Here is a 6,464-nt window from a genome sequence, read left to right as displayed (position 1 = left end):
ATGAGGTCACCCCTCAGCCTCCTTTTCTCCAAACTAGACAAACCCCTAGCTGCTTCTCATAGGACATTCCTTCCAGCCCTTTCACCAGCTTTGTTGCCCTCCTCTGGATGCATTCAAGGATCTTCACATCCTTCTTAAATTGTGGGGCCCAGAACTGCACACATGTTGCTCAGCAGAAGAACAATGCCATACGTTAACTATTTGCCTAAGTACTTTCTCTGCATGAAGAATGGCAGAACTTGCTTATCTTTCTTATTACTACTTTTTTACTTTTCACTACTATTCCACTGCATTAGTTACAGTGGGAAAAGCTGTTCTGCTATTCTCATTCAAAGGCAATTTTCTTTCCATGTGTGCGTTGGGTGCATGCTTAAAAGATTTCAAAGTGTGATTTGCCCTTACCTGCCAAAACAAAGTGACTTCAGCTAGCACTGTGGCAGATGCTCTGTTTCACAGCTCCTGGGTTTTCTACCACAAAAGAAGGCATCTTGTGTGGTACTGTTATGCTGATGTATCATTTTATACAATTGACTTCTATGTCCTCAGAAAATGTTTATGTTTTATCTGTTTATTCAACCAACTCCATTAGCTGTCTCCTAGTATGGTAGCAAGGCCCTAACACAAATTTGCTGTAGCCTAAACATATGAACCAAGTGCTTGAAAGTGAAGTTCTGTGTGTGGTAGTGGAGCATCAAACCCTTCAGCCTCCCTGAAAGAGGGCACAGCAATTCAGGTGTTCCTTAGGGACTCTTATCGAGCCCTGACACACTCAGAGCCAAGAGCAGCTGGACAGTCCCCAAAGCACACGCTGATGATGGGGAGGATACGCTTTAAAGTGCCCTAGTGCCCGTATTCCCATCTTTGGCTACCATATCCCAAATGCCTACCACAGCCTTGACTTCATCTGTCCCAAGTCCTCACTGTCTTTAGACTGTCCTTGCCTTTCCTCCATTCCTCTCATCTCAGTGCTCACTGATCACCTGTGTAGGAGTTTGCAGTCCGGACTGGACTTTGGTGTCCTCCACCAGGCTGCAGCTGGGAAGGTTTGGTGGGAGGTGTACGCCATGGTAATAGTGTTTTCTTAGTAATACTTATCCTTCAGCATTCAAAAAGCTGTGCCTTCACCTGTTTCAGCCTGTCTCTCTTTTCTCAGCAAACTGGGGAAGCGTGGTCTATGTCTGCCTTATGAACACTCTGAATCGCTAGAACAGTGTAAGCAATTATCCTAAATAGTTCCCTGCCTTAGAAGAAGTACTTGCATAAAATTGCTGACCCACTGTTTCTCAATGCCCGTTTCTCTGCAGGATACCCTGCAGAGTCCCTGAAGGGCTGATGCCAACAGGCCTTTGGAACTGCAGAGCTGAAATACAGTTTTTTCTTTATGTCTCATCTTCCTGTTCTTATTACATAGCATTTTGCAAAAGGAAGCAAATGGCCACCCTGTTCATGGGGCACCACGCAGAGGTGGAGCTGTGCCAGGAGAGCGGCCTCCAGGCTGCCTTGCCCTGCTGGGTCGGCGGAAGGGCCATGGGAGCTGCCTTGGATGACATCCCCAGGGAGGTGTGTGACAATGCAGCCAGAGCAGTCTGAGATCTGATGCTCACTTCTTCCACCAGCACCTTCCTTGACACTTCCACCACACCTGTGGGCTCATCCATATGCCAGGAGCAGCAGCAGGGGTAGCTGCTACCCCTTCCCCCATGACACTCTTACCACTGAGAAATTTTCCACAGATGCCTTTCTAGCCATGAAAAACAGCATTAACAAGAAGAGGTGCCTCCTGCAAGATGCCCAAAGTAACCCAGGAGCCACATGCTTCCTGAAGTATGGGCTGAAGCTGTATTTTTTGTGCAGCCTGTCCTGGAAACACAACATAGTAGGGCAGCCTGCACTGCCCTGGCAAGGCTGACTGAGGGATGGAGACAACCTTAACTTCAATAAAAAAATGACACAGCCCAGCTTTGTGTCTCCACACAGCCCAGGGGCTCTACATCACTCTCTTGGTCTCTGTATGCCTCTGACCTGGGCAGCCTGGCCATGCCCTGCAGGCAGGGAAACTTTGCCCAGAATCTTTCTGAAAATTTAATACTATGTAAGTAAGTGCTAATATGTAAGTTAACACCCATTCGTGGTTTCTGTCTTTCTATTTTTATGTTTATACCTGGAAGAAACAGCAGTAATACCCAAATACGGAAACTGGCCCTGAGAGATTTCCTCCCCTACAGTTCTGATTCAGGTGGTCCAAATAGTTTGGAACTGGATTCAAATTATCGATTCCTCTCCTCTGCATGGTAAGAATGCACTTTAATTCAGCTTCATATGTTGGTAAAAACACCCATTAAGTTCTGGGGTTTATGTTTGTGGAAAAAAATCTGAACTTCTATGAGAAACGTGGGAATCGGATATAGAGTTATATTTATGAGGAAAATGAGAAAATATCTGTTCTGTTGATATTTCCCATTTCTGCCTTTCAGAATTTGTTCTGATGGATTTCAAGCATAAAGAAGCCTTAGTTTCCATATCATGCATTGTAAAGTATAAGATTCGAGCTTCAGCTGAGTTACTTAAACGAATCATGATTTTAGAAGACTTGGGACTTCTTTCAATTTTCAGCGGGGAAGCTGTGACAGTTATGATAGAGAGATTCTATGGCATAAAGAAAAAAGAACACCAGCAGCATCAACTGCCTAAGGTTATGTGAGAAACACATTATTCCCAGAGGAGTTATGACATGCAGCCCTGTGGCTGCCATGAAGTTTTAAAGCTGATTTACAAATCTGCTAGAAGACACCAGGGTAAGACACCACCACCTTCACTTTAATTAGTTAACCACAGATTAAATCCAGCAACAGATCACCACATGCTCCCATGGGCTACAAGAAAATAATCTTAAAATATACTTCACCGCTCTGCAAGGTAACCCCTACTACTTCTAAAGTAGACCAGTAAGATTTAACCCAGGATGTTAACAGGATGACCCTTGAAATGATACTCATGCCAAAACATTAAATGACTGAGAAGTCACTGTGACATATTCATCCATTACAATAACAAGACTTACATTAAGACTTGCAGATCACTCAACTCACTGAAACAATTGAAATAATTTTCCCCCATCTTTGGTGAATTCATCTTCAAATATGATGCATTGGCCATATCTTGGGCACACCTTTAGGCACCAAACTGACCCCACCATTTGCTCACCTCTTCATGAGCAATGTGGAGGATGCTAAATGGATTAGGCCCTACCTTCGTGACACAGATGGATTGAAAACTTCAACTTCTGCAAAGAGAAATTTGCAGAACACACACTGAACAGTCGGCTGCTGTAAGTGCAAGCAGGATATGAAAATTCAAACCAGCTCTGATCTGGCAGTTTACAATACCCGAGCCAGGTTCTGTTCCTCACCTGAGGTCTCATTGCATTGGGGTACCACAGAAGAGCAACCAACTGTGAGTACACCTTAGCCTGAAGGTTTGGAGGCCAGGAGAAACTCTATCCAGCTTCACCCTTATGAAGAGGTAAAAGTGACAGCTCCTCAGTTTATACTGTGTTCACAGGCAGAAAAAATCAAGGTTTTACCCTAAACTTCATGTAATCACCTCCTTTACTCCTTTTCCAGGCAGCTTTCCTAGTTTATTTCTATAGTACAAGCACACTAAATAGAAAATCCAACATTTCTGTCACTTATGAACTGAACAATTTGCAGTATATTTACTTTCAAGTAACAAAATCAGAATGAAATACATTTATATCTCACATCAAAAAAGATGAGAAAACCATAGAAGCCTTGCTTTTGTCTGTCAGTTTAAAATGAAAAAAAAAACCCACCAAACAACAAAAGCTCATCACTAACTTTTTGCTTACGGGGACTGGGATGTTTAGGCATAATGTGAAGAACAACTTTTCATTTTTTCTCAATCGATTAGTCCAAAAGGAACACTTTTATTTGATATGGATATGGTTATAGATTAGATGTGGATGTAGACGTAGATGTAGATATATAGATATATAGATATAGATATAGATTAGATATAGATATAGATTAGCTATAGATATAGATATAATCATCCCCGCTAAAACCCTTTCAAATCTGAGGATAAGCTGATTCAGTAATGCCTGCTTTAGGCTTGCAGATACCCTGTTATCATGTCAATTGTGAAGCTTAATGAGAGTGGAGGTACAAACATCTCTGACGATTTCCCTGATGACAAGAGCTGCCCACCAGGAGAGCGGGAGGTTGGGCTGCAACTTGCACTGACGCCCTTGGTGCTCAGGTAGCAGCCACAGTTTGACAACACATCAGCCCCGCTCTTTCTTTCTATTTGATTTCCGATTAAAACCTCTTTTTCACTCAACAGATGAAGGAAGATTGTTTCTCACACTGTGTCAGTAAGCCTTGACAGATAGATATGTCAGTCCTGGTTTGTAATTCATATTCACTTAATGTATAAAACTAACTTATTTTTTAAAGCAGTTTTAATATTTGCATAAACTTTGTATCTTCCATTTTGCCTTTTTTTCCTTTTCCTAACCCTAAAAAGGAAAAAGGCTAAAAAGAAAAAAATGTTTCCAGACTTATAATGGTAAAATAAAGCCTTGCACTGTGAGGTTTTTTTTTTCTTTTTCTGTGACTTGCTATCTGAATGTTTCAGCTGAAAGATATGTTTCTCTTCCATTCTGTTCTTCATCCTGCTTCACAACTAACAAGAACTGCCAGCATTAATTCAAAAATTGGAGGGGAGTTGGAACATTTCCTTCATGAGGAATTCACAGATTTGGGGAAAGTTATTCTGAGCAATATAAAATAGAAAGATGTTCTAAATGTCTTATGACATGAAGTTACCATAATAATTCTCAAAACATGGAAAATATTCAATGGTTGTTTCAACTTTAAAACTTTTCAGCTAAGATCTTGTAATAAAGTAAATTTAACTTTTGAAATGAAACTCAAAATGTTCAGATAAGGCAAAATCAACACCCAACTCATTACCAAAAGCTTTGTATTAATAAAATTAGTTTGCCCTTCTGGAAAACTGTTCATTCCAGCAAACAACTGTTTCCAGCTGAAACACATCTTGCGAGAAATTTGCAACTGAATTTACAAATTCTCCCCAAACCCATGCAGTGACTGTGAGTGACGAGTATTGGAACAGCCACTTACTAAATGCAACGAGGACACTTACTATTTGGTTAAGAAAATATCAGAAAAAGTCTGAAGCTTTTAAAAAGGAATAGGTTATATATTGCAAACTACTCTGCCAGTGTTCCCATGATGCTAAAGTCCATCGCGCTTTAAGTAGTATGCATCGCAGGGTGGGCTGGCCCTTGAGTGTGCCAGGGTTTGCAGCCTTTCCCTGGTGGGCTCTCTCACAGCCAGGCAGATAAAGCATCACCAAGGTGCTGGTTAGTGATGGTCACCCTCCCTCCGGCTCTTCTGAGGTGTGTCCCTGTCCTACAGCAGCATACGGGAGATGGGAGCTGGGACAGACCTGCTTTGGCCACAGTCTGCTGGGTCATGCGGTTCTGACAGCAGAAGAAAGGTGGGTTTGTACAACTTGTAGCTTTATGCAGGTTCCTGAGGTGCCACGTGAGTGAGGACAAACAGCCAGGGTGGGGGCTGTGGGTCTAATCTTGCCTCTGTGAAGTCTATTCGACTCAGAGCTCAGTGGGGTGGCGATGGGGCTAACACTGAGCACTTCTGGGAACATCTCCCTTGCAGTTCAGCTGCACTTCCCTCCCCTGCTTTCCCCCTGAGGGGCCTGAGGACACTTATTGTCACAGAAAAAGTGTCAAACACTATAAAATGTTTTCCCCAGACAGAATCCTGAATTGCTGCTAATGATGCCGAGAAGCTTTTGATATCTTCTGAAGCAAAGAAGGTCACCAAAGTTTGGGCACCTTCTTGGCGGAGAGCTGACCTGTTGCTTTTTCTTTCCTGACATCTGGAGCCCATCAAACACTACAAGTGTGTGGGGTTGATCTTTGTGGAGTTGGAAACCCAACGCATGGCAATACACCACAGCTGGAGAGACGGATCAAGAAAAACTGCTGTTCTCTCTTCACCTCTCTGTCCCGTGACTTTGGAGACTTAATCTTCAAATTAAATTTAACATCTTTAAATTAAATTAACAGCATACCCCTGTTAATTTTCAATAGTTACCAGGCATGGAATTGAATTATCCAAATGCAGCAGGTGCAGAGTGTGGTTTACAAAACCAGAGAGAATAGACCTTGCACCAAAATGAGGCAACCTAATGAGACACGCAGTCTAAAAACTCTCTTCTTGCACACTGAACATGCTGGATAAAGCCATGTATTCTTTTAATAGCATTCTTCCTAAGATCATAAACAGTGAAAATGATTAGGCGGTGCAAGTGGCATTAAAACCAATGATGATCATCTGTTATGACTTAGTTCCCCCAAGGATCCCGGGGGAGGTTCTGCAGCAGTGAAAAAAAAC

Source organism: Pygoscelis adeliae, unplaced genomic scaffold (assembly GCF_000699105.1).
Source record: "Pygoscelis adeliae isolate BGI_AS28 unplaced genomic scaffold, ASM69910v1 Scaffold57, whole genome shotgun sequence".
Classification (NCBI taxonomy): domain Eukaryota; kingdom Metazoa; phylum Chordata; class Aves; order Sphenisciformes; family Spheniscidae; genus Pygoscelis; species Pygoscelis adeliae.
This window is presented reverse-complemented; position numbering follows the sequence as displayed.